Source organism: Adiantum capillus-veneris, chromosome 3 (assembly GCF_014529385.1).
Source record: "Adiantum capillus-veneris isolate H3 chromosome 3, ASM1452938v2, whole genome shotgun sequence".
Lineage (NCBI taxonomy): Eukaryota > Viridiplantae > Streptophyta > Polypodiopsida > Polypodiales > Pteridaceae > Adiantum > Adiantum capillus-veneris.
This window is the reverse complement of record NC_140933.1, coordinates 30,013,107-30,040,342: the sequence shown is the minus strand read 5'-3', so window position 1 is coordinate 30,040,342 and position 27,236 is coordinate 30,013,107. Positions and strand designations below refer to the sequence as shown.

Sequence of the window (27,236 nt, the reverse complement as noted above, 5' to 3'; positions counted from 1 at the left end):
GGGTTGCCACTCCGTCTCTATGTTCATCGACATTGCATACACAATCTTTAGCAAAGACAATATTTTTTTCCTTCACTTTACATGGAATGGATATGTTCATGGTTTTGTGTTGGAGGTGGTTTCAGGAATTTTCAGCCATGGAGATTCTTGAAGACGAAAGAAGCAAGATACTCGATAAAGTTGAAGCATCAAAGGAGCCACAGAAGACTTTGTGTCGCTTTCGACGCGGCCCAAAGAAGCAAGCGTTGTAGACCTTTATGAAGTTCAAGTACTGCACGACCCACACATCAGGGTGGGCCGGCGAAGAGTCTCTTCCAGGATTCCGGATACCGTTGGTGATCTCCCTCGAGGCCATACAGTTCGGTACGAGTACCTCACTTGAAAAGGAAGGGATGTCACGTGACACATCCCAACCCTATGTGTCCGTGGACAAGCTACACCACAACAGGCTTTAGTCAGTTCAATCAAGTTTAGAGTAGCAGTGATCTGGCAATTTTGTGAGTCTATTCGTAGACCGTGCATGCCCAGTCACTTAGCATAGATGCATATCCTCCGGTTGCACATAGCATGATCATCGGAATTCCCATTAGAATCCATTAGCATCAGTTAGGAGAATTTTCCAGTGCTTTTAGCCTATTTTTGGTTATTTTCACTTATTATTTTTAAGTGACTTTCCAACAAAAGTAGGTAGGGCAATTTTGCTAAGTTAATATATAAGCAAACCCAAGTTAGCACTTTCTGGTAGAAGAGGCAGCAGGAGCACATGCTCAACAGACACCTTCTCAGCAAGAACCCATCAACCTAGCGTTTTTGGGCATCCTCAATACCCCCCAAGAGGGAAAGCTCTCTCTTTCCTAAGAACTAAAAGGAACCTTGCGCAATATAGATCACTAATCTTGAGAAAATACAACATTCATTCCGTTGCACCTTACATTGGTATCAGAGCTTTGGAAGTGTTCTGTACTACTCAAGGGAAGAACCACAAGAATTTTTTGCTTGTTGCGGTCGCACGAACCCAAGTTCGCTTGGGTGTGTCGATTCCTAATCGTGTTTTGTTAAAGAGTGACAAGAATCCCAAGAAAGAAGGGCTTGTCCAGCCTCCCCTTGTGTCTCTTTTCACTCATTGAGAGCGGACTGTGCACTTAGCGCCCAGCCAATCGACGCGAGGTGGGAAAAAGCAACCTTGGTGTGAGCGCAAGGCCGCCAAGGGGTGCGCCCGCAGAAAGGAGTAGAACTCGGGTGAAGAGAAATCATTCTGCAACGCGATTTGCAAGCGAAAGAAACCCTCAAGAACCTCAAGAACCCAAGATTCTTACGAATCAAGGACCTCAAGAACCTCAAGACCCTCAAGAACCCAAGTTCCTCGCGAGCTTAAGACCCCAAGATCATAGTGCATGGTCGTCACCCGAAGCGGAATGGATACTTCGCATACAGGTGATGAGTATGAGAGAGGCGACGAAGACTCGTCCCCACCCGGAGATGATTTCTTCAACCCTCCCCCTTCGCCATCTACGCCACCAAGTGTATCAGACCCTATGGAGGCAATGGTCAAGCAGATGATGGCCATGATGGATAGACAGGAAGACAAGCGCCTTGCTTTAGAACGCGAGCGCTACGCAAGAAAAGAAAGAAAAGAACTAAGGAAGGAGGAAGCGGCAGCAAGAAACACGGCATTGGAGGCCGATCGTGTCGCTCAGAATTGGCTTTGGACACCGAGCCTGAAGCTCGATGAGAGCTACGCACTCAAGAATTGATTGCCCAAGTCCTAGCCTTGAAGACCGAACCACCCAAAGATCGTGGGAGTTTCTCTAGTGGTGCAAGCCACGATGCGGATTCCAACCACCGAGTCACAGAAAAGTTTACTTTCAGTAAGTATGAAGGTAAGATGGATGCTACAGTTATTCATTCTTGGTTGCATTAATTTAATGCTTATTTTGCGACAACTAAGAAAACAGGCAATAGCAAAGTTTTGACGGTAGCTATGTACCTTGCCGGTGATGCGATTAATTGGTACCAGGCATGGCAAGAGGCACAACTAGCCGCGCACCTAGAGGTAGCTGACGATTTCACGCCCCTCTTTTAGTTGGGTTGATTTCCAAGACAAGCTCAAGGCGCGGTTTATGCCACCTCAGTACCTTGCACGATTGAAGGACGATTGGCGAGCTCTCAAGCAAAACGGTATGCCGGTTATGTCTTTCTCTAATCGTGTTTTGCAGCTCGGCACTCAATTACGCAAATCGGATGCGAAGCGCAAGGAGGCATTTCTTTACGGATTGGACGAGTATATCAAGTATGATGTCTAGGTACTCGATCCAATCGATGTCAACAAAGCGGTAGCAATTGCTCTCGCCCACGAGATGAAGCACAACAAGGGAAAGCCTAAGGAGAACAATACTTCCACAAGTACCTCGCAGACTTCTCAGAACCCGCAGAATGGTAAGAATGATAAGAACTGTATGGCGTCGAGGGAGATCGCCAACAACGTCTGGATGAATCCTGGGAAGGACTCTTTACTAGCCCACTCTGATGTGTGGGTCGTGCGATACTTGAACTTCATAAACGTCTGCAACGCTTGCTTCTTTGGGCCGCATCGAAAGCGACACAAAGTCATCTAAGGCTTCTTCAATGGTCCAACTGCGTCTATGGATGTAGGTCCACCTTCATCAAGAATCTCAGAGGAGGAAAATTCCTGAAACCACTTTCAACACAAACACATCAACATACCCATTCCATGTAGAGTGACTGGAAAATGACTATCCTTTCGAAAAAACTGTGCATGTAATGCAGACGAACAAAGTGACGGAGTGCCAAAATGTTCATCAAACACACGCAAACCGTGAGATCAAATCTTGACTTTTTGATCTAAATCTAGCGACTGTGGCAAATCACAATGGAAATGCCGATGCTTGATGCTCAATCCTTCTTGTGCTCTTTCGGATACTGTGTCATGCCAAGGAAGAGACATGGAATGTGAATTCCTTGAATGCAAACATTTCATCTTTGCATGAATAATCCGCATACATCCGTGCTCATTCATGAGTGAATCGTGTTCATCGTACAATATGGCTTGCCTAAGAAAAGGGAAAACATAAAGACGGTGACTAAAATACAGGAAACCTTCACGAATGAAACTCTCGAACAATGTGTACTGACTAATCATGCGCATGCACAATACTTCTTGCGGGGGTTCCTTAGATCTTGACTTGAGAGCCAAGATCAGTTCTTCGTGATTGAGCGAATGTGCAATGAGGTTAGCTTCTCTAGAAAAAGGATCAACTAAACCATCATCCTTGTGAACAATCATCTGTATCCTGCAAATCATCATCATTGTGAATAATCACATCTTTATCATGCAAAACATATGTGTCGTGCTTTGGAGAAGACAAGATTGAGAGAGTCTGCTTCTCCCGATTCTTTTCAAGCTTTGTCTGCACATTAGAAATGAGAGATGAAGAATGAACAACTTCCTCCCCACGAATGACAATGGGAGAGTCACTTTTGGCATTGAAAGTGAAAGTATTGGCTGCCCAATCAATGAGGGGGTTATGTTCACGAAACCATCGAATGCCTAAAAGCATTTCACATCCTGAAAGAGGAGATACTACAAATTTTCTGTGGAAGGACACCTGTTGAATCGTGAATAACACATCAACCGTTCTGGGGGTTCTGCGAAGTCTGAGAGGTACTTTGCGAAGTCTTAGTCTCCTTAGGCTTTCCCTTATTGTGCTTCTTCTCCTGTGCGAGAGCAATTCCTACCGCCTTGTTGAGATCTACGGGGTTGAAGACTTCGACATCAAACCTGATATAGTCGTCCAACCCAAAAATGAAAGCCTCTTTGCGCTTCTCATCCGATTTGCGTAATTGGGTGCCAAGCTGCAAAACACGGTTAGAAAAAGACATGACTAGAGTACCATTTTGCTTGAGATTGCCCCAATGTTCCTTCAACCGCACTAGGTACTGAGGTGGCAAGAATCGCGCCTTGAGCTTGTCTTGGAAGTTGGCCCAACTGAAAGAAAGAGGCATGCCTACCTCGGCCTCCTCTAGGTGTGCGGCCAATTGCTCCTCTTGCCATGCTTGATACCAATTAATGGCATGACCGGCAAAATACATGGCAGTCGTCAAAACTTTGCTATTCTCTATCTTCTTAGTTGTCGCAAAATAAGCATTAAATTGATGCAACCAAGAATGAATAACATTAGCAGCCATGTTACCGTCATACTTACTCAATGTCAACTTCTCTGTGACGGGGTTGTTGGAGTCCGAATCTCGGCTTGTGCCACTTGATGAACCACCAACATCTTTGACCGGCTCGAGGTTTGAGGTAAGTACCTGTAGGACCAACTCTTGCATGCGTTGGTCTCTTTGTGCCTCAGGCTCTAACTCCAAGGCTGCTCGTCTATCTTCGGCCGCCAAGCGCGCTTGCTCGCGCTCACGCTTGAAGGCTAACCATCTTTCTTCGCACTCGTGATCCAATTCGGCCTTTCTTTCTTTGCGCTCGCGATCCAATTCTGCCTTTCTTTCTCGGCCGCCAAGCGCGCTTGCTCGCGCTCACGCTCAAAGGCTACCATTCTTTCTTTGGCCGCCAAGCGCTTTTGCTCAGGCTCACGAGCGTGAGCGCGTTGCGCTTCTTGTCGCATCATCATGTCCATCATCGTCTTGACCAAAGCCTCCATAGGATTTGGTGCAATCCTTGGCATAGATGGGGAAGGGGAAGGGTCGGAAAAACCTTCTGGTGGGGAAAATTCTTCTTCGCCACCTCCATGCGAAGTATCCATTCCGCTTTGGGTGATGACCATACATTGAAGGCTTCGGTTCTTATGGAAGGGAGAGCCTTCCGTTCTTAATGAGAGAATGCTATGACCACAAACAAAGTGAATGGACATTGTGCGTGCAAGTGTATGAGACTGAGAGATAGAGAGAGAACAGAGATACGACACTAGACACGTTGTAAAACCCTCCTCCGAAGGCCCCAGTCTCGTCGGTGAGAGTGGTCTACTTATGATTGCACAAACTGGTACAAACGGTATGCATGAGACTGATGCAAGTCTAGGCTATGTCGGCGATGACGACGGGGACGACGACACCAACCTAAGGGCTGAAATCTGCAATCTTTGATCTGCTGTCCAAAAACGCTATGGGCTGAAATCTGCGATCTTTATCTGCTGAATTTTGACTCTATGTCGGTGACGATGTCGATGACGACGATACGACGACGATGCACTGAAAACGCAGATGCTGAAATCTGCGTTTTCCGGGCTGAATCCGCAAACTTCGCGGGACCTAACCGTGCGGCGAGGATCTGCTGCGGGAAGGTGAGATCTGCGAGGTTCGGGACTTGTTCTGCAATGTTCGACTGCTAAAAACTGAAAACGCTGAGTCTAGGGCTGATTCGGTCGCGAAGAGTCTGCAAAACGCTAGGGTATGATGCAGATGCAAAAACGCTAGGGCTGAAAATCTTCTCTGCTGCCGCCGGTTGTTCTGCAAAAGCAAAACGCTAGGCTGATCCGCTGTGTCTTGACGATGCCGGGGCTGATCTGCTGTGCACAAATCGCCAAGGCTGATCTGATGCAAAAATGCTAGGTCTTCTGTGGAGAAAACGCCAGAGTAGTCGCGGGGTTGGTCTTGCTGGGAAGTTGCCTGTTGAGCAAGGTGCTCCTGCTACCTCTTCTGCCAATTAGTGCTAGTCTAGGTTTGCTTATATACAAACTTACTCAATTTGCCCTACCTACTTTCCAACAAAAGTCACTTAAAAATAATAAGTGAAAAATGTCAAAAATAGGTAAAATAGGCTAAATGCACTGGAAAATTTCCCTGAGGGATTCTGATAGGAATGCTTATGATCATGCTATGTGCAACCAGAGGATATGCATCTACACTAAGTGATTGGGCATGCACGGTCTACGAATAGACTCACAAAAGTGCCAGATCGCTTCTAAATCTAGATTGACTGGACTGACTGAACCTTGATCATGCTGTAGCTTCTCCACGGGCACATAGGGTTGGATGTGTCTTGGACAATTCACGAGGAACTTAGGTTCTTGTGGTTCTTTGGTTCTTGGGTGTCTTGAGTTCTCGAGGGTCTTGAGTTCTTGAGGTTCTTCTTTAGCTTGCAATCTGTGTCAGAGAAGGATCTTCTCTTACGCGAGCTCTTCTCTTTCCCGTGGGCGCACCCCTTGGCGGTCTTGCGCTCACACCAAGGTTATTATTTCCCACCTCACGTCGATTGGTGGCCGGCCCCGAAGTGCATGGTCCGCTCTCAATGAGTGAAAAGGCTGGACAAGCCCTTCTTTCTTGAGTTTCCTGTCACTCTTCAAAAACACGATTGGGAATCGACACGCCGAAGTGGACTTGGGTTAAGTGCGACTGCAACAAGCAAAAAAAATCTTGTGGTTCTTTCCTTGAGTGATACAGAACACTGCCAAAGCTCTGATACCAATGTAAGGTGTAGCGGAAGTGAATGTTGAACTTTGCTCAAGATAAGTCTCCGAACTTGCTCAAGAGTTCCTTTTACTTACGGAAGGGAGATGCTTCGATGCCTTTAGTGGGAGAGTGCAAATGATCACAAACAAAGTGAATAACACTGTGAATGAACGTGTTTAGACTGAGAGAAAGAGAGAGAAGAATACGACACCAGAATGTTGTCAAACCCTCTTCCAAGGGCTCCACTCTCTATGGCGAGAGAGGTCTATGCTATTGATTGCACAATCCTCGTACAATGGTCTAAATGCAATGGACTTGCCGACGATGAGACGGGCTGAAAACTCAAAATGCTAGGGGCTGAAATCTGCAAATCTTGTATTTGCTGAATTCTGACACTGTGTCGGTGATGACGGCGATGACGACGATGTGGCGACGACATAGCGTCGTTGAAAACGCAGATGTTGAAATCTACGAATAGCGGGCTGAATCTGCAAACGCTTGCTGATTTGACCGTGTGGCGGGGATTTGCTGTGTAGGAATGTGAGATCTGCGAGGTTTGGGGGTTGCGGTGCGGAATCTATCTGCTGCAAATGTAAAACGCTGATGCAGAAGGATGTTCTGTCGCCAAGAAATTGCAAACACTAGGGCTGATCTGCTGTTCCCGAAACGCTAGGGCTGGTGATGGTATCTGTTGCAAAACGCTAGAGAATCTATCTGCTGCAAATGCAAAACGCTGATGCAAAAGGATGTTCTGTCGCCAAGAAATTGCAAACACTAGGGCTGATCTGCTGTTCCCGAAACGCCAGGGCTGGTGATGGTATCTGCTGCAAAACGCTAGAGAATTTGCTAACGCTTGGCTGACCTGCAACGTGCAAAACGCTGGGGCTGACATGCAGTTGATGAAGACACTGGGCTGTTCTTGATGGCTTGAAACACTAATTAACAAGATGAAAAATAAATAATCTTTCAACTAAACAGAGTTGAGGGAGAAGTTCGACACAGTATTTGGGACCAGAAGATGGGCTGGTCCCCCCCCCTTAGAGAGAATCCTTTATTAGGGAGAATCTTTTACAAGCACAAGAACTGGAGAAAACCCCATAGAGAGAATCCTTTATTAGGGAGAATCTTTTACAAGCACAAGAACCGAAGAAAACCCCTCCGTTCTAATTCTTAGACTCGATGGTTGTTCCTTCTTGTGAGGGGAAATTCGAGAGATGAGCTCTCAATCCTTTTTCTGTCTGTATTCGGAGTCGAAACTCCACATCTAGCACATGTATCAATCGACAGTCACATCACCGGACATCACAAGACATCACTTGACATCACAGGATATCACATGACAAATTACATTCAAATTCATTCCAAATCTCAAACCATGATTAATCGGCAACGTATTTATTAATCGCATCTAGATCCAGTCAAGACCTCACAAATGCCGGATTAACTAATCCTAATTGCAATCATCTCTATAGAGATTTATGAGACCGAAATGCTGCAGTCATTTCGTCTTTCTGTTCCTGCACTCAAAGAAGTCAAGTACAAATCAAATCAGTATCATCTTCATTTTCGGAAATTCAAGTTCATAAAGTCATACAGCAACATACTGTCAGCTCAGCAATATCCTTGTAACCCAAAGGGACATCAGTGACTCTATATAAAAAATCGGGGTAATCTGTTGGCAAAGGAGCGGAACAACTCCGCTCTTGTGGAAGTCCGTTGCACTAGATTCGCCATGTTGAAATCGGGGTTCTATCAAAGTAGACTATACTAAACCGAATGCTTCAAGGTAAAGAACCGCCTAATCACTTTACCTTTAATCTTTCTATCTTTGTGTGCCAATGTCTGTTTTGGAACGAGTATCTCCTCGCTTTCTTCCACTCTGGGTTACTCATCTGGCTCCCCATCATCGGGTACACGCCTTTAAAAGGCGTCAAGAGACTCACATGAAAAGCATTGTGAATTCTCCAAGTATCGGGCAGCTTCAATCTAAAGGAGATATCATTTATGTGAAAGGTCCATAGTTTCTCATGCTGAGCTTTGGAAAAAGCAGCTCCTTTCTCTTTTCTTTCTTGGGTGTGCCTTCTCAAAACATAATAGTACCAATGGTCTTCCTTTAATTTCAAATTGCGACGGTGTCGATCTGTTGCCTTCTTGTGTCTTTCCTGAGATTTCGCTAAAGCCTCCCGGAACTTGGCAAAAGCAGTGTCCAAGTCCCTCGTGTATTGGTCGGCTTCATAAATCTTATGTTTCGTGCTAAGGAAGGGTGGAACCTTTGTAGCATCTTCAATAATCTTAAATGACGTCTTCCCCGTCGAAGAGTGGATCGTGTTATTGTAGGCAAATTCCACCAAGGGCAATTTTTTTTCCCAATGAGTCTTCTGATCAGAAATACAAGACTTCAATAAATCCAGTACAACTGAATTTGCAATCTCAGATTGCCCATCTGTGTGCAGGTGGAAAGATGACAAGAACTGCAACCGTGTGCCAATGTTCTCCCGAATAGCCTTCCAAAACAAACTCGTAAATCAGGGAACTCTGAGACTATTGTCTCAGGCATGCCAAGTAATCTGAATATCTGGGCAATGAACAATCTCGCTAAATGGTCTGGCTTGACAGTTTTCTTCACTGGAATGAAATGAGCTTGCTTGCTAAATGCGTCAATAACAGTCCAGATACCATCGTGTCCACTTTGGGTCTTCTGGAGATAAAAAATGAGATCCATAGCAATACTTTCCCAGGGGCGAGTGGGAACGGGTAAAGGCTCTAACAATCCCTGTGCTTTATGCCTGTCAAATTTGACCTTCTGGCATACCAAGCAACTGCGTACATAGTCCTCCACATCCTTCTTGAGTCTCGGCCAAAAGAAGTAACGCTCCACACCTTTCAAGGTGGTGTCAATGCCACGGTGACCCGTAAACGGTGGATAATGGCATTCAGTTAGAACCTTTTCCCTCAACGGCTATGTAACGCACAACATCTTTTTTTTCATCAAGTAGCCATCCCATATGGAATATCCCGCTACTACCTCCCCTTTCTATATTCGAGTGAATACATCCAGAAAATTTGGATCTGTGGCGTATTGATCGACCATGTCCTCGAAGCTATTATGATGAATCGCAGAAATAGCCAAGACTAACGGCTTCTGGGACAAAGCATCTGCCACCAAGTTCTTCTGTCGTTGTACATGGACAATTTGGAAGTGAAACTGTGACAAGATGTTAGCCCACCGCATTTGCTTTTTCGAAAGATGCTTCTGTGACAAGAAGTAGCGTAAACTGTGATGATCAGTAAAGATTGTAAAATCGGGCCCGAGTAGGTAATGTCTCCAGTGAGTAAGAGCTTGGATAACTGCCAAAAGCTCTTTCTCATAAATCTGCGTTGTCAATTCCGGCCTTGAAAACAATCAGCTCTCATAGGCAACGACATGGCCTTCTTGCATTAAGACCGCACCCAGACCACGACCACAAGCATCACAATATACTTCGAATGACTTTTGCAAATCCGGCAAAGTTAAAACTGATGTCGTAGTCGATCTCTCTTTCAAAGTCTGAAAGGCAGTCACCTCTGTGGGTTCCCACGAGAAATGGACCTTTCTGTGTCAGAATATGCAAAGTGGAAGCGACCTTTGTAAACTTTCTAATGAACCGCCGGTAGTAAGAACATAAGCCCAAAAAGCTTATAACTTCATGGACATTCTTCAAATCGGGTCAATCACGTATAGTGTCAATTTTGGCCGGGTCCATCTGTACTCTTGCTGCTGAGACGACGTGCCCCAAAAAATGTATCTCCGGTAAGAAAATTCCACTCTTCTTGGCATTGATTATTAACTTGTGATCTCGGAATGCTTCAAAGACTTGTAGCAGATGGTGTCTATGTTTTGTGTCATCCTTGGAGAAGACTATTATGTCATTTAAGAAAGTGCCAACAAAAGATCTGTACTCTCTGAAAATCCTATCCATCATTCGGTTGAATGTCGCTGAGAATTGGTAAGGCCAAAAGGCATCACCAAAAATTCATATAAACCGAAGCTCGTTCGAAAAGCTGTCTTGTAGACATCTCTCGGCGTGATTCGGATTTGATGATATCCGCTTTTCAAATCGATCCTATTGAAACAAGAGGATCCGTGTAATCGGTCAAGAATATCATCAATCCTCGGAATCGGAAATCTGTTCATGATGGTGATTTTGTTGAGAGCTCTATAATCAATACACATTCTCCAAGATCCGTCTTTCTTTAAAAGTAACAACACCGGAGAGCAGTAGGGTGAAGTACTCGGCTCGATAAGACCCTTTTCCAAGAGGTCTTTCACTTTTTTCCTTATCTCTTCATTCTGGGCTCGGCTCACACGGTAAGGTGGCCGGTTCGATGGTGTGCTTCCGGGTATCAGATCAATGGTATGATCCTCAAGACGAGATGGTGGCAACTCGCTTGGCAGGCCCTCAGAAAAGCAATCGGCAAATAGATCGAGTAAACAAACAGACTGGATTTTATTAATTTGGAAACGGCCGAAGCCGATACAATAGGGACAGACTCGCCCTTCAGTTTCACAAAGTACAATTTTTCAGCCCTTTTCATTTGTCAAAGGCGCTTTCTTTGCTCGATAATCAACCATGGCGTTGTTCTTATGATACCAAGGGACTCCTAGGAGGACGTCACAACCTTCCAAGCGCATTATGTAAAAGTCCTAGTGCCCCAAATTCCCCTGACAATGCAACCGAAGTTTGCCAATGACAGGTGTAATGGCTATGTCTCGTTCGGGTGCTACTAGAAGTGCCTCTGCTTGTGGTCCCATTCGATCGGGTGTAATCTCGAGCCACGCCGCCAATTCAGGTGAAATGAAGTTGACCTTGGCTCCTCCATCAAAGAAAATCAGGGCTTCTTGACTTTCCACTTTGTCCCAAGCTCGGCAAAGTTCTGTACTTTCATCAATCGTGCTTGGGTCAGTACCCATGCAATCTAGAACCAATCCTGCTTTCATCTTGCCTTTTCTTCCACGTTCCTCAGCTGCTCTCGAACTCTCTCTGAAACCGGCCTGTTTAATCCAAAAAGGGCGGTAGACCTTAGACTTAAACCGTATTTGCTTTCACCCATTTAATTTGTCGCCCACTTTACCTGTACTTTCAAGACACAACAAAGGGGAAAGGGATACAGGTTGCTAGATTGCACCTGTATGAGAAGACCAACACCAGATTGGCCCCTAAATAGGCGCCCCTTTCGGAATTTCTTTAATCTTTAAAAGAGGGAATAAAAGCTGTGGTTCCCTACAAGCTGCCCCGCACAATCTTGGCTGAATTTCAAATGTTCTGGCCCGATTTCGGGAGCATTACTGTACTAGGACCCTTCACAGTCAGTATCCCCACGCATTGGATGACTTTCCCGACGCATTCGGACACTTTGCAAAACCTGGCGAGAATCTGCAGCACGCTGAATTCTCTGTTTACTGCCCCGAAAATGCGCCAGATAACCTGTACAGCGGTCCCCTCGCGTCCCCGAACCTCTTGGGGGTATTAGGGTCCGTTTAGGGCCCAAACCCTAAACCTGCAAAAATACACAGCAGGCTGTAATTAACTGTTTTGTGCTCCGTTTTGCGTGCCGGTCGCATCCGTAGCAAGTCCTCGAGCTCCCGCACCTGTAGGGCTACTTGCCCTTTGAATCTGACGAGATTTTGCATGTGAAACCTCTCCGAATCACCTGTACCTGCCGGGGATTAGCCGCTAGCTAATCCAGTACCTGTGCAAGAGGCTCTTGCCTCGGCAATTGCGCATGAACCCGCACAACTGTACATTGGTCAATTGAAAAGCCCACTAGAGAGGCATAACATACTACCATAGGGGAGAGAGAGAGCAGTGCGTAGCGTGCAGGGCATCACTCCTGGCACGGCAATGTACATGAGAGGGAAAGGAAGCACTCCATAGCTCTCAACCTGTGACAGAAAACTGAAAATGAGCCCTCTCTTCTCTAAATTCAGCGCCACTTCTTCCTGCATGAGGAAAGTGCACAGAAATGTGCCACCTTGCACATTTACAGGCTATTTCCCGTTTCGGGATTGCCGCCTAAAAATCTCCCGAGCGGTTGCCCAATTGACTTCATGGCAGAGTAATAAACTGTTCCCCTTGTCATTCCGGAGGTAATGACGCGAACACATTTTCAGGTCCCAAAATAACAGTTCCCTAAATTTTAGGAGATGCTGCCATTGTATCTTTCTAGGTCATCTGACTCTCTTTGTACATTGCAGCCACACCAAGAACTCAAAAGTAGCCTCTGTAGCAAAGGATTCCACTTTGGCTAGTCAATGACCCCACTTTGGCTAACCATAGTCCTTGTCCAACCTTAGTGCTCTCTTGCCCTCGGGCGTGGACTCCCTCTGAACAGTTCCACACTAGCTATGCAATGCAGGGCAGTTAGATTTGCAGAGGGGTCTTTCCAAAAAGTGAAAGTGAATAAATAATAAGAAAGAAATCAACAAAAAGGATAGATAGTAGTCACACGCTGGTGACAAACCCCCCTCTTGAAATCTCAAACGTCCTCGTTTGCATCTATGTCGTACATTCTCACAATCAACACTTAGGTGTGCGCACACCTGTCGACACATGTACGACACATACATGCTCATTGTCAACCCTGGTGTATTCAACACCTCGTTGACACATGTATTGCCTACGTGCGAACCCTGTCCCAATGACATAGTGGTAGCTTCGCACTCTACCATTGCTTTGAGTCATTAACTTTCCAATGACAAAATGGTAGCTACACAGATTGCCACTGTCTTTTAGTACACGTTGGATCCAGTAACACTTTCGAGCATACCCAAACCGACAGTTTAAGAATGCAGTTACACATGTACTCTTTAATAGAAGCAATTACTGTAATCTTGACAAACTGACAAGAAATACTCACTTCTATAGCACTAACCAAACTTTTGGACATTCCGTAAGAGCAATTGCCAAACTGACAATCTGTACATTTATGTAACATGTACTTCATTTGAGCTCACTTTAAACAACATGTATATCATTTCTTTTCAGAAGCCATTGTCACACTGACAATCCATGTAGTTTTGAAACTCAAGGGGTCAAGGTAGGTTGCAAATCGAAGGCTTCAAGGTAAAGTGATAACACAGTTGGTGACTCTGCAAGTTCACCTTCTTCCATCCACTTAGCATCCATTGGTGGATAGTTTCTGAACTTCACCAAGTAACGCCTAGCAACCTTGCCTTTCACTTTTCTTTCTTTATGTGCCAAAATCTGTTCCGGGACCAAGATCTCGTCAAGTTCCTCGACTTCCGGCTGATCTTCAGTTGGCATATCTTTTGGCACATCACCCACATAGGGTCTGAGAAGACTCACATGAAACGCATTGTGAATCTTCCAACTCTCAGCCAATTTCAGCCTATATGCAACATCATTGATTATGTCGCATACTTGAAAAGGCCCATAGTAACGCATGTTGAGCTTTGGAAACAGTCTTTCCTTGCCCTTTATCTTCTTTAACCTTGCCTTTTCAAAGCGTAGAAGCACCCAATCACCAAGTGAAAATACCACTTCACGACGGTGACGATCAGTTGCTTTCTTTTGCTTTGCCTGAGTCTTTTCTAAGGCCACTTTGACCTTCTTGTACATTTCATCCATGTCCTGAATATACTTATGTGCTCAAATATCTTGTCCTTTGTATGCAATATGGGAGGGACTTTCTTGCCACCTTCAACTGTCTCAAAAGGTGCCTTGCCAGTTGATGAATGCACTGTATTATTGTATGCATACTCCACCAATAGCAAATACTGCTCCCACTTTGAATATGATCCAGTGACCCAACTTGCTAAGACGGAAGAGGAGGTTGCAGAAAGGCTAAAAACCTCGGGTTCTGCATTACTTGTGTGAACATAGCCACAGCAGTAGCCAACTGGGTCCTGAATATATCATCATCCCTCTGTGGTGGTCTTGAGGACTCACTCACTTCATGTGTCTATTGACCCTGTGAGGAGGAAACCTCTTCAGTCACATCATCTGGTCTGTGAGCCATAATTGCAATTTCTTATGTCTGGTCTATGATCCCCTGTGTCTTCAAGCCCAAACTAACCAAGGCTCACTTCTATGGGAAAAAGTGATTTAATCCCGGCGATGGAACCATGAAACCGGCCTGTACTTTCAAAAGGGTGGTAGACCTTAGACTTAAACATTATTTGCTTTCACCCATTGAATTTGTCGCCCACTTTACCTGTACTTTCAAGACACGACAAAGGGGAGAGGGATACAGGTTGCTAGATTGCACCTGTATGAGAAGACCGACACCAGATTGGCCCCTAACTTAGGCGCCCCTTTCGGTATTTCTTTATTGTTTAAAAGAGGGAATAAACGCTGTGGTTCCCTACAAGCTGCCCCGCACAAGCATTGAATGACTTTCCCGACGCATATACGGACACTTTGCAAAACTTGGTGAGAATCTGCAGCATGCTGAATTCTCTGTTTTCAGCCCCGAAAATGCACCAGATCACCTGTACAGCGGTCCCCTCGCGTCCCTAAACCTCTTGGGGGTATTAGGGTCCGTTTAGGGCCAAAACCCTAAACCTGCAAAAATACACAGCAGGTTGTAATTTTTTGTTTCGCTCCGTTTCGCGTGCCGGTCGCATCCGTAGCAAGTCCTCGAGCTCCCACACCTCTAGGGCTACTTGCCCTTTGAATCGGACGAGATTTCTGGCGTGAAACCTCTCCGAATTCACCTGTACCTGCGGGGGATTAGCCGCTAGCTAATCCAGTACATGTGCAAGAGGCTCTTGCCTCGGCAATCCCGCATGAACCCACACAAATGTACATGGGTCATTGAAAAGCGCACTAGAGGGGCATAACATACTGCCATAGGGGAGAGAGAGGGCAGTGCGTAGCGTGCAGGGCATCACTCCTGGCACCGCAATGTACATAAGAGGGAAAGGAAGCACTCTATAGCTCTTAACCTGTGACCGAAACTGCAAATGAGCCCTCCTCTCTTCAAATTCAGCGCCACTTCTTCCTTGAGGAGGTAAGTGCACAGAAATGTGGCACTTGGCGCATTTACAAGCATTTTCCCGTTTCGGGTTCGCCGCTTAAAAATATCTTGACCGGTTGCCCAGTTGACTTCGCGGCAGGTAATAAAATGTTCCCCTTGTCATTCCGGAGGTAATGACGCGAATACATTTTCAGGTCCCAAAATAGCAGTTCCCTAAATTTTAGGAGATGCTGTCATTGTATCTTTCTAGGGCATCCGACCCTCTTTGTACACTGCAGCCACATCAAAAACTGAAATGTAGCCTATGTAGCAAAGGATTCCACTTTGGCTAGTCAATGACCCCACTTTGGCTAACCATAGTCCTTGTCCAACCTTAGTGCTCTCTTGCCCTCAGGCCTGGACTCCCTCTGGACAATTCCTCACTAGCTATGCAATGCAGGGCAATTAGATTTCCCGAGGGGCGTTTCCAAAAAGTGAAAGTAAATAAATAATAAGGAAGAAATCAATAAAAAGGATAAATAGTAGTCACACGCTGGTGACACTATGCACTGTAAAAATGCTCCTGATGGGTTCTGATGAAAATCTGACGATCATGTTGTGTGCAACCAGAGGATACGCACGTAATCTAAGTGTCTAGACATGCACGGTCTGCAAACAGACTCACAAAAGTGCCATATCACTTCCTAATCTAATTGAACTAAACTGAATTGAACCTAACCTTTTCCATGAAGTAGCTTGTCCACGTACACATAGGGCTAGATGTGCACGTGACATCCCAAGCAAAACTGAGGGAAAAGAGAGGCCCTAGTTACAATTTATAGGCCCATGGCCTTCTGAAAGCGGTTCATAAAAAGCTTCAGGTCTCACAAGCTAGCACTGCAAAAGCTGTCGCGCAAATCGGAATTTTGTACACAGTGCCACGTCAACAGCCAACACGTTTTGCGGACATCCGTACAGCCTACCACGTCAGCATCTTTTACGCGATTTGAGTGTTTGGCATTGTTTTAACTGCCTTGTTTCCCCTCCGCCTTGAAGGAAAGGAACCCATAAGTTGGAGCAACTTAATAAAATCATTTTTATTTGACAAGGATTGTTCAGGTAATCATGCGTGCATAACCTTATCTTATCTCTCACTCTTCTTCTCTGCAACACTCACACTTTCCCTAGCTATGTCTATTCGAGAGTGTTACGCTTCCGTACAACCCTATCAAGTGGTATGATAGCGTCGAGGCAAGCTCTTGGAGGTACTAAGTTTGAGTGAGTTTCGAACACAGTCTCTGAATTTTCTGCAGTACAGTGAGTTTAAAGTGGAAGTCAGAGACAAAGCCTAAGCTGAAGCAGAAGTATATGTCCTCACTCTTATCACCGTTCCTTGTCTGCTCATCGATTGGTATAAGAGCTGAGTGTAAGAAATCCGCGGACAGTGGACCAGGACTGTACGAGGGGAAGCCTTGATAAGGTGGAACTATCTCCGAAGCAACCATCACTCTGGATGCAAGTAGGGAGGCCTATACTTTGCAGGGAGTAGGTCCACCTTGAGGAAGCTGATGTGGACCCATAACTGACGGCTCGCTTTCGATAAAACCCTGGGTTTGGATATGTATAGTCCTTGCTAAGGTCATTGTTTGCCTTCACAATTAGATCAGTATGACAAGAGTGTGCAAGATGAAGCGTACAAATCCTCTTCTACTTGTGGCTCCCTCCGCCATTGATTGGAGTTCGTAGTTTTTTTTTCCCGAGGCTCCACAGGGGGAGGTGCTTATCCCTTCCAAATATTAGCCATGTTACATGATTGGGCAAGGGCCACTGTCACAACCCAGTGATGTGGCATGGTAGACACAGTACACACCTCTCCCCTTTGGAATGATGACGTGGCTGAAATGGGGACGTTGCTAAATATTGCTGACGTGCACTGAGTACGAAAACCCTAAAATTGCAGACTGGCTGACACGTGGCAGGACCGTACAGGCTGGCCCGGATTTTGCGGCGCTTTTGGCAGGCTGTTTTGCGTAGCTTTTGGGGCAGAATTTGGCGCAGCTTTTGCTGCTTTATTTTACGCTGGGGGCTTTTTGGAAATTGCTTTATTTCTACTTAGCTTGAGAGAGAGAGAGAGAGAGAGAGAGAGAGAGAGAGAGAGAGAGAGAGAGAGAGAGAGAGAGAGAGAGAGAGAGAGAGAGAGAGAGAGAGAGAGCTTTTGATTTGCAGGTTTCGGGCTTTGCTTTTAGCATCCCTTGTAAACATTTAAATATGTGGGCAGGGCCTCACAACTCAGAGCATCTCGACGCAGAGTCTGAGAGTGAGTGCTTGCCTATACTCTTGTACTTTGAACACAGATTAATACAAAAAGAAATACCGAAAGGGGCGCCAATCTTTGGGGCCAATATCTCTAGGCACGGAACTCCGCCGGACCGGTGTCGAATCAATTGTGAATTGTGAACTGTTTTGAATTGAATTATTTGTGGTGTCATGGTAGATTCTCGACTTAAAGTGTCCAAGTCTGTTACAGTGGTATCAAAGCACGGCCGATTTCTCTTCTACGGGAAATCCGATCCTTTCTACGCAGCACTTATGGCTTTAGGCAAAGATCAGTCGACCTCCTCTGCATCCGGAGATGCGGGAAGAGATCACAACGAAGATTCACGCGAGGAGTACGGCCCGCCTCGGCCTACTCAGGCGGAGCTCGAAGAGATGGAGCGTCGACGATTGATCGGCAACAACAAAGGTGAAGCTTAATTTTGTGAAGGGCCCAAAATTTGCAAAATATATGAGCGTGACCTCTTTCGACGAGGTGCACTCACAGTGGCGGCAGACCACAAAACCACCCCTCAAACCGGCTCTCAAGAAACCTCCTACTCCCAGATTGTACACAGAGCAAGAATTGCTAGAGGAAGTTGATGCACGAATTGTCAGTTTTTTGACGCGCAAAACAAATCTAAAAAGCACGACAAGAAGCAGAAGAAAGGCGCTGACTTCCCGGGTTATTTGGGTCGTCAGTCTACTTTTGAATCGGCAAGAAAGCAAAAGAAGAGCAGTACCCAGTTCTTCTTCTTCTGACAGTTCTTCTAGCTCATCTGACTCGAGCGAAGAAGACAGAAAAGGTAAAAAGCAAAGCAAAAAGCAAAGCTTCGGGAAGGGCAAGAAAAAGGCAAAGAAACCTAAATCTCGCCCCGTGGTTGACAGTTCTACATAGGACTCGTCTTCAGACAGTTCGGACACTGATGACAGCAGCTTTTACGCAAAGAAGAAAAAAAATTATAAAGCCAACCAGTATGACTTTCTAGAAGACAAAAGCAAGAAAGTCCGAGAGTTTAAGGAAGGTAGACAGTCAATTAAATTTGACACGTTTTCTCGTTATAGAGATGCTTCAAAGGCTTTGTCTTTTATACAGCAGTTTGACATAGCTTTCTCAGTAGGACGTTACTCAGAACACGAGCTGCCTCTTACTTTAAGCGGAATGCTCGAACTTGGTGGTCCGCGCTTCTATTAAACAAGGCAGCGCCAATTAAATGGCTGAAATTCAAAAGGATTTTTATTTCTTCATGGCTGACTCGAGAGTATGAACCTGACATACGAACTGCTTGAAACCATCTTCGGATGACCAAGAAGGATACAGTGGAGGCTTATTGCGAGAGATTCTCAAGCTCTTTTCTATCCACCTCTTCATTTAAGAAGATCTCGTTCAAGGAACAGATTGAGCAGTTTACCTTGGGTCTTCCTACAAAGATCCGAGATCACTGCTTAGAACAAAAGTCAGCTTCCATTCAGGAGTTGATGAGTCATGCGAAACGGGGTTTTGCCATTCACTGTGGCAGTCTGCCTACCCCACAGATGAGATCATGACCCAAAGAGCCGAACAAACTTCGAAAAATGAAAGTAGAAAGAGAAAGAGTAACCCAGAACAGAAAGAAAAGGATGCACGACCCAAACATACTCTTCTAGAGAGGACTCACTACATAAAGGAGGGGAAGTGCTTTGGATGCGGGGAAATTGGGCATATCTCCGCGAAGTGCCCTAAAAAGGTACAGAAAGAACAAAATGACAAGGACGACGAAAGGCCTGAGAGTTTGAGAGCAACTGACGATAGTGGAAGAAGGCAAGATAAAAATAGGACTGGATCCAGATTGCGTGGGTACTGATCCCAGCACGATGGACGAGAGTAGAGAACTTTGCCGAGCTTGGGGCAAAGTGAAAGACCAAGAAGCCCTGATCTTCTTTCATGGAGGAGCCAAGGCCAACTTCATTTCACCGGAATTGGCGGCACGGCTCGAGATCATTCCCGATCGGATGAGACCACTTGCAGAGACAGTCCTAGCGGCACCCGGCAGGGACGTAGCCATTACACCTGTCATTGGCAAACTTCGGTTGCATTGTCAGGGGTATTTGGGGCATGAGGACTTCTACATAATGCCTTTGGAAGGTTGTGATGTCCTCTTGGGAATTCCCTGGTACCACGAGAACAACGCTGCGGTCGACTATCGAGCGAGGAAAGCGACTTTGACCACAGAGAAGGGCAGAACCATTGTACTCGATGTAAAACTTAAGGGCGAGTCTGTCCCTATTGTATCGGCTTGGCCATTTCTAAATTAATAAAATCCAATTTGTTTGTTTACTCGATCTGTTTGAAAGAGTTGAGTGATGAGGATAGGACAAATATGTCTAAACTTGATAAAGAACGCCAAGATTTTCTCCACTCTCATGCCTATTGCTTCTCAGAGGGCCTGCCAGGCGAGTTACCACCCGCTCGCTCTAAAGATCATACCATTGATCTGATACCTGGAAGCACACCACCGAACCGGCGACCTTACCGTGTGAGCCGAGCCTAGAACGAAGAGATTATGAACCAAGTGAAAGACCCTTGGAAAAGGGTCTTGTCCAGCCTAATACTTCACCGTACTGCTCTCCTCTGTTGTTGGTTTTGAAGAAAGACGGATCTTGGAGAATGTGCATCGATTATAGAGCTCTCAACAAAATCACCATCAAGAACAGATTTCCGATTTCTAGAATTGATGATATACTTGACCGCTTTAGGGATCCTCGTGCTTTAGCAGGATTGACTTGAAAAGTGGATATCATCAGATCCGAATAGCGCCGGGAGACGTCTACAAGACAGCCTTTTGAAGGACTTTTGGGTTATTTGAGTTTTTGGTGATGCCTTTTGGCTTAACCGATGCTCTTGCGACATTTAACCGGATGATGGACAGGATTTTTGGAGAGTATGGACTATTTGTTGGCACTTTCTATGACGACATCATGTTTTCGCCAAGGATGAGATAGAACATAGAGACCATGTGCTTCAAGTCTTTCAGGCATTACGAGATCACAAGTTAGTGCTTAATACGAAGAAAAGTGAATTTTTCCTACCAGAGATACACTTTTTGGGACACATTGTGTCAGCACAACGCGAGTGCAAATGGATCCGGCCAAGATAGAGACTATCCGTGATTGGCCCGATTTGAAGAATGTCCATGAAGTTAGAAGCTTCTTGAAATTGTGCTCGTACTACAGTCGGTTCATTAGAAAGTTTGCAGAGGTTGTCTCTCCTTTGCATGTTTTGACACAGAAAGAAGTCCCTTTCTCGTGGGCAGTCACCTCTGTGGGGACCCACAGAGGTGAGTGCCTTTCAGACTTTCAAAGAGAAATTGACTAGAGGACCCGTTTTGGCTTTGCCGGACTTACAGAAGTCATTTGAAGTATATTGTGATGCTTGTGGTCGTAGTCTAGGTGCGGTCTTAATGCAAGAAGGCCATGTCATTGCTTACGAGAGCCGATTGTTCTCAAGGCCAGAATTGACAGCACAGATTTATGAGAAAGAGCTTTTGGCAGTTATCCATGCTCTTACTCAGTGGCGGCACTACCTACTCGGAGCGGAATTTACTGTCTTCACAGACCAGCAGAGTTTACGCTACTTCTTGTCACAAAGGCAGCTATCGGAAAAGCAGATACGGTGGACAAACATCTTGTCACAGTTTCACTTCCAGACTGTCCATGTGCAGGGACAGAAGAATTTGGTGGTAGATGCTTTGTCTCGGAAGCCATTGATTCTAGCTATTTCCGCGATACATCGTAGGAGCTTCAAGGATATAGTCGATCAATATCCCACGAATACAGATTTTGTAGACATTTTCACACTGATACTAGATGGGGAAACAGTAGCGGAATATTCTATTCGGGATGGCTACTTGATGAGGAAAACCATGTTGTGTGTTACACAGCTGTTAAGGGAAAATGTTATGACCGAATGCCACTTTCCTCCTTTTACGAGTCACCGCGGCATTGCTACCACCTTGCAAGGGGTAGAGATACTTCTTTTGGCCGAGACTCAAGAAGAATTTGGACGAGTTTGCGTAGTTGCTTGGTATGCCAGAAGGTCAAGTTTGACAGGCATAAAGCACAGGGATTGTTACAGCCTTTGCCCATACCCACCCGCCCCTGGGAAAGTATTGCAATGGATTTCATTTTTTATCTCCCGAGAACACAGAGTGGTCACGATGGTATCTAGACTGTTATTGACAGATTTAGCACAAGCTCATTTCATTCCAGTGAAGCAAACAGTCAAGCAGGATCACTTAGCAAGACTGGTTGTGGCCCAGATTTTCAGATTACATGGCATGCCTGAGACAATTGTCTCCGACAGGGACCCCAGATTTACGAGTATGTTTTGGAATGCAATTTTGGAGAACTATGGCACGTGGTTGCAATTCTCGTCATCTTTCCACCCGCAGACTGACGGGCAATCTGAGATTACGAAATCAGCGGTTTTAGATTTATTGAAGTCTTACATCTCAAATCACAAATCTCGATGGGAAAAGTATCTACCTTTGGTGGAATTTGCCTACAACAACACGGTACAATCTTCGACGGGGAAGGCGCCATTTCAGATTATTGAAGGTGATGCGAAGGTTCCACCCTTCCTAAGCACGAAAGATAAGATTTTTGAAGCCGATCAGTACACGCGCGACTTAGACACTGCTTTTGTCAAGGTCCACGAGGCTTTGCAGAAATCTCAGGAAAGAAAGAAAAAGGAAGCGGATCGTGATCGTCGGGATTTGAAATCGAAGGAGGATGATTGGGTGCTTTTACGTTTTGAGAAGGCACGCCTGAGAAAGAAGAAGGGAAAGGAGAGGCTTTTTCCAAAGCTTAGTATGCGATACTACGAACCTTTCTAGATCTTCGAAAAGATCAATGATGTCTCCTTCCGACTGAAACTGTTTGACACTTAGAGATTTCACAATGCCTTTCATGTGAGTCTCTTGAAGCCTTTTAAAGGTGATGTGCCTGAAGACAGGGAGCCTGATTAGCAACCCAAAGTAGAGGAAAACGAGGAGATCCTTGTTCCTGAATAGATTTTGGCACATAAGGACATAAAGAATAAGGGTAAAATTGAGAAGGCGGTTCTTGGTTAAATTCAAGAACTATCGTGCATTGGATGCGAAGTGGATGGAGAAGGAGGACCTAGCAGATACTCCTCAGATTGTGAAATTTTACCTTGAAGCTTTTGGTTTAGCATAGTCTACTCCAAATGGAACCCCGAATTCAGCTTGGCCGGAGATCTGGTGCAGTGGGTTGCACAAGAGGGGAGTTACTCCGCTCCTTTGTCAACAGATGCCTCGATTTTTGAATATTAAAGTCACTGATGTCTCTTTGAGCTTCAGGGATACTGAGAGCTGACAATATTCTGCTGTATGACTTTATGAAATGGAATTCCCGAATATGAAACTGATTTGTTCTCGACTTGTTTTTAAGTGCAAGAATTGATAGACGAAATGACTGCAGCATTTTGGTCTGAATGATCTTGAATAGACATGGTTGCAATAGGGGTTAGTCAATCAGGCATCTATTAGGTCTTGAATGGATGTAGATGCGATTGCTAATTGCATTGCTGATAATCATGGTCTGAGATCCGAATGAATGTTGAATGTGATTGTCATGTGATATCCTGAGATGTCAAGTGATGTCCTGTGATGTGACTGTCGATTGGTACATGTGCTAGATGTGTGTACCTAGTGCGTCGGTACTAACAATCAGTGTCTACTAAGACAGTTTATGGCTTCTGTCTGTTTTGTAGGCGTAATCGAGGGCGATTACAATGCTTTCAAGAGTGGGGTATGTCACAACCCAGTGACGTGGCATGGTGGACACAGTACACACCTCTCCTTTGGAATGATGACGTGGCTGAAATGGGGACGCTGCTAAATATTGTTGACGTGGCACTGCAGTACGTAAACCCTAAAACTGCGGACTGGCTGACACGTAGCAGGACCGTACAGGCTGGCCCGGTTTTTGCGGTGCTTTTGGCGGACTGTTCTACAGTAGCTTTTGGGGCAGAATTTGGCGCAGCTTTTGCTGCTTTATTTTACGCTCGGGGCTTTTTGGAAATTGCTTTATTTCAACTTAGCTTGAGAGAGAGAGAGAGAGAGAGAGAGAGAGAGAGAGAGAGAGAGAGAGAGAGCTATTTTGCTTTTCAGCGTTTGGGCTCTGCTTTTAGCATCCCTTGTAAACATTTAAATATGTGGGCAGGGCCTCAAAACTCAAATGATCTGGACGCAGAGTCTTAGAGTGAGCGCCTGCCTACACTCTTGTACTTTGAACACAGATTAATACAAAAAGAAATACCGAAAGGGGCGCCAGTCTTTGGGGCCAAATGTTCTGGCCCGAGTTCGGCAGCATAACGTACTAGGACGCTTCATTGTCAGTATCCCCACGCATTGGATGACTTTCCCGTCGCATTCGGACACTTTGCAAAACCTGGCGAGAATCTGCAGCACGCTGAATTCTCTGTTTTCTGTCCCGAAAATGCGCCAGATCACTTGTACAGCGGTCCCCTCGTGTCCCCGAATCTCCTGGGGATATTAGGGTCCGTTTAGGGCCGAAACCCTAAACCTGCAAAAATACACAGCAGGCTGTAATTCACTGTTTCGGGCTCCGTTTTGTGTGCCGGTCGCATCCGTAGCAAGTCCTCGAGCTCCCTCACCTATAGGGCTACTTGCCCTTTGAATCGGACGAGATTTCGCACGTGAAACTTCTCCGAATGACCTGTACCTGCGGGGGATTAGCCGCTAGCTAATCCAGTACCTATGGAAGATGCTCTTGCCTCGGCAATCGCGCATGAACCCGCACAACTGTACATTGGTCAAATGAAAAGCCCACTAGAGGGGCATAACATACTGCCATAGGGGAGAGAGAGAGCAGTGCGTAGCGTGCAGGGCATCACTTGTGGCACCGCACTGTACATGAGAGGGAAAGGAAGCACTCCATAGCTCTCAACCTGTGTGACAGAAAACTGAAAATGAGCCCTCTCTTCTCTAAATTCAGTGCCACTTCCTTGAGTCTTGAGAGAGTGAGTCTTGAGAGGGAGAGATCTTGAGAGTGTGAGAGGGAGAGAGCTTGAGCCTTAATGATTAGCTTGTGGAGAGAAAGGGGGAGGGTTGTGTATTTTATGAGTCCTTGAGGCCTTGAACACTTCAAAAAGAAGCCCAAACATTTACTTCAATTTTTTCAATTTTTGCCAAATTTGTTTGTAGCCGTTGGCCGTTTGAGGGGTGTTCCGGAACGTTCCGGGGGCGTTCCGGAACGGCCGTTCAGGTTTGCTCTGACGTTCCGGAATGTTCGGGAAGAGAACTGCCCCTCGGAACGCCGGAACGGGGGCTAGGGGGCGTTCCTCGGTAACTCTGACGGGAGGATCACTTAAAACACTTTACGACTTTATCACACTTTAAAAACATTGTCGACACGCCCGGTGCAGTTCCGTGTCGAGAGGTATTGGCCCGAAAGTCTGGCGCGCCTTTGGTATTTATTTTTATATTAATGCTTGAGCAAAGTACAAAGTCTGAGGGTTCTCTCTCTGCTTAGTTGCTCGTCAGCAGACTGAGTTCAGGAGGCCTTCAAGCTCTTATTTATAGGCCCATGGCCTTCAAAATCAAAAGCAAGTACATGAAAAGCTACAAACTCAAAAGGTCTTTGGCCCAAAAGTAGCCAGCGTGAATCACGTACAACTTGCCACATGGCCTAACGCAAAACGCGAAAATCCGTATTGCTGCCACCTAAGCATGTCAACGCGATTTGAGGAGTTCTGTATAGCTGTCGGTACTGCCTGCCGTGTCATCAGCTTCTGTCTTGGGTGGTCATGCCATGTCATCACTTCGTGACATACTCCCCTCTCGAAAGAATTGTAATCACCCTCGAGTATGTGTGCAAAAATTAGACATCAGCCATAAAGCACTTCAGTAGACACTGACTCTAAGTACCGACGCACTACACGACACAAATCCAGCACTTGCACGAAAACAAGAGTCATTGTACATTCACATCACATTCAAGTCATATCACATAAAATCCATCCAGATCTAGGACCATGATTCTTGGCAACGTATTTAGCAATCGCATCTAGATCCACAGCAAACCTCACTGATGTCGGATTAACTAATTCTTATTCCAATCATGTCCATAGATTTCTCAAGACCGAAATGTTGAAGTCATTTCGTCTCTCAATCCTGCACTCAAACACAATCACATGAGTGAGCCCTCAAAAATCAGATTCATTTCCAGGAATTCTAGTTCACAAATCACACATTTAGTTCATAGTGAACAGAGTGTTTCAATCATTCAGTCTAGTCGTCTCATCGATATAGAAACCTGGATGCACTTAGATCCCTATGTGGCCATCTCATCCCTCGGGAACTCTTGATGCGCTCACCACAGTATCCAGTCATCTCATTCAATTATTCATCATTAGTCATCATCGTCATTCAAAATTCATGATTGTTGTCTTGAATTGTGATCGGGTTCATTCTTGAGCGGTCATTGCTTCCAATTGCTTTCATATGGAAAGTCCTCACCATCTCATCCTCGATTTCACTCGCAAAACAGGCAAAATTTCAAGGAGATGGCTCACCTCGTTGCAAGAGTGGATGTCCACCTCCATGCTTCCAACGCTTACAGATGCGAGTTCCTCGCTTCTTTTACCTGTTATCTGTACACAAATAACAAGATCTTCCAAAAACATTAATTCCACACATGTTGAAATTTTCTGTAGAAACCCTAATTTTCCAAAGTTGTTGGATATAAAATCTGTTCGTGTCAATGCGTAGAGCTTGTTGAGGGGATAGACTTTGTCTTCTGTCGCATGTCCAAACTCTCAACCATCGAAGAGATTTTTAAAAGTCTGCAACACAAAAAAAGGTAAAAAAAAAAACAACGAATTCCTTTGTCTCTTGCAAGTGGTTTGGGATTCCTTATGGCTATCGCCGTGTAAGACAGAGCGATGAAGATGGGAGCGCGCCCGATGCACGATGAAGTAAGGGTGGGAGTGCCTAATAAGTCCAAGGTCGGGACACAAAGATTCTTAATACAATTTCGAGTAAACTTTGGAAGCGCCAAAGTGCTCTGTCTCCTTATTGGTAAGACCGGTATGCTTTGAGAAAAGCACACGCCTGAAGCTCTGATACCACTGTTACAGACTTGGGCACCCCAAGTAAGGAATTTGTTACCACACACTGGAGAATCACTTAAAACACTTCACAACTCTATCACACTTTAAAAATAGAGTCGACACGGCCCGGTGTAGTTCCGTGCCCAGAGGTATTGGCCCTAAAGTCTAGCACCCCTTTCGGTATTTAATTTTATACAAAAGATTGAGCAAAGTACAAAGTCCGAGGGTCCTCTCTTTGCTCAGTTGCTTGTCAGAACACCGAGTTTAGGAGGCCCTCAAGTTCTTATTTATAGGCCCATGGCCTTCAAAATCAAAAGCAAGTACATGAAAAGCTGCAAACTCAAAAGCAGCCAGCATGAATTGCGGAAATCCGTACAGCTTGCCACGTGGCACAACACAAAACACGGAA

General features: G+C 45.4%; 1 protein-coding gene across 4 annotated transcripts in view; it reads left to right on the top strand.

Moving 5' to 3' along the window:
• Positions 1–27,236, top strand: part of LOC147460676 (ABC1 family protein) — a 140,504-nt gene that overhangs the window by 63,138 nt on the left and 50,130 nt on the right. The gene's annotated exons all lie outside the window — the stretch shown is intronic.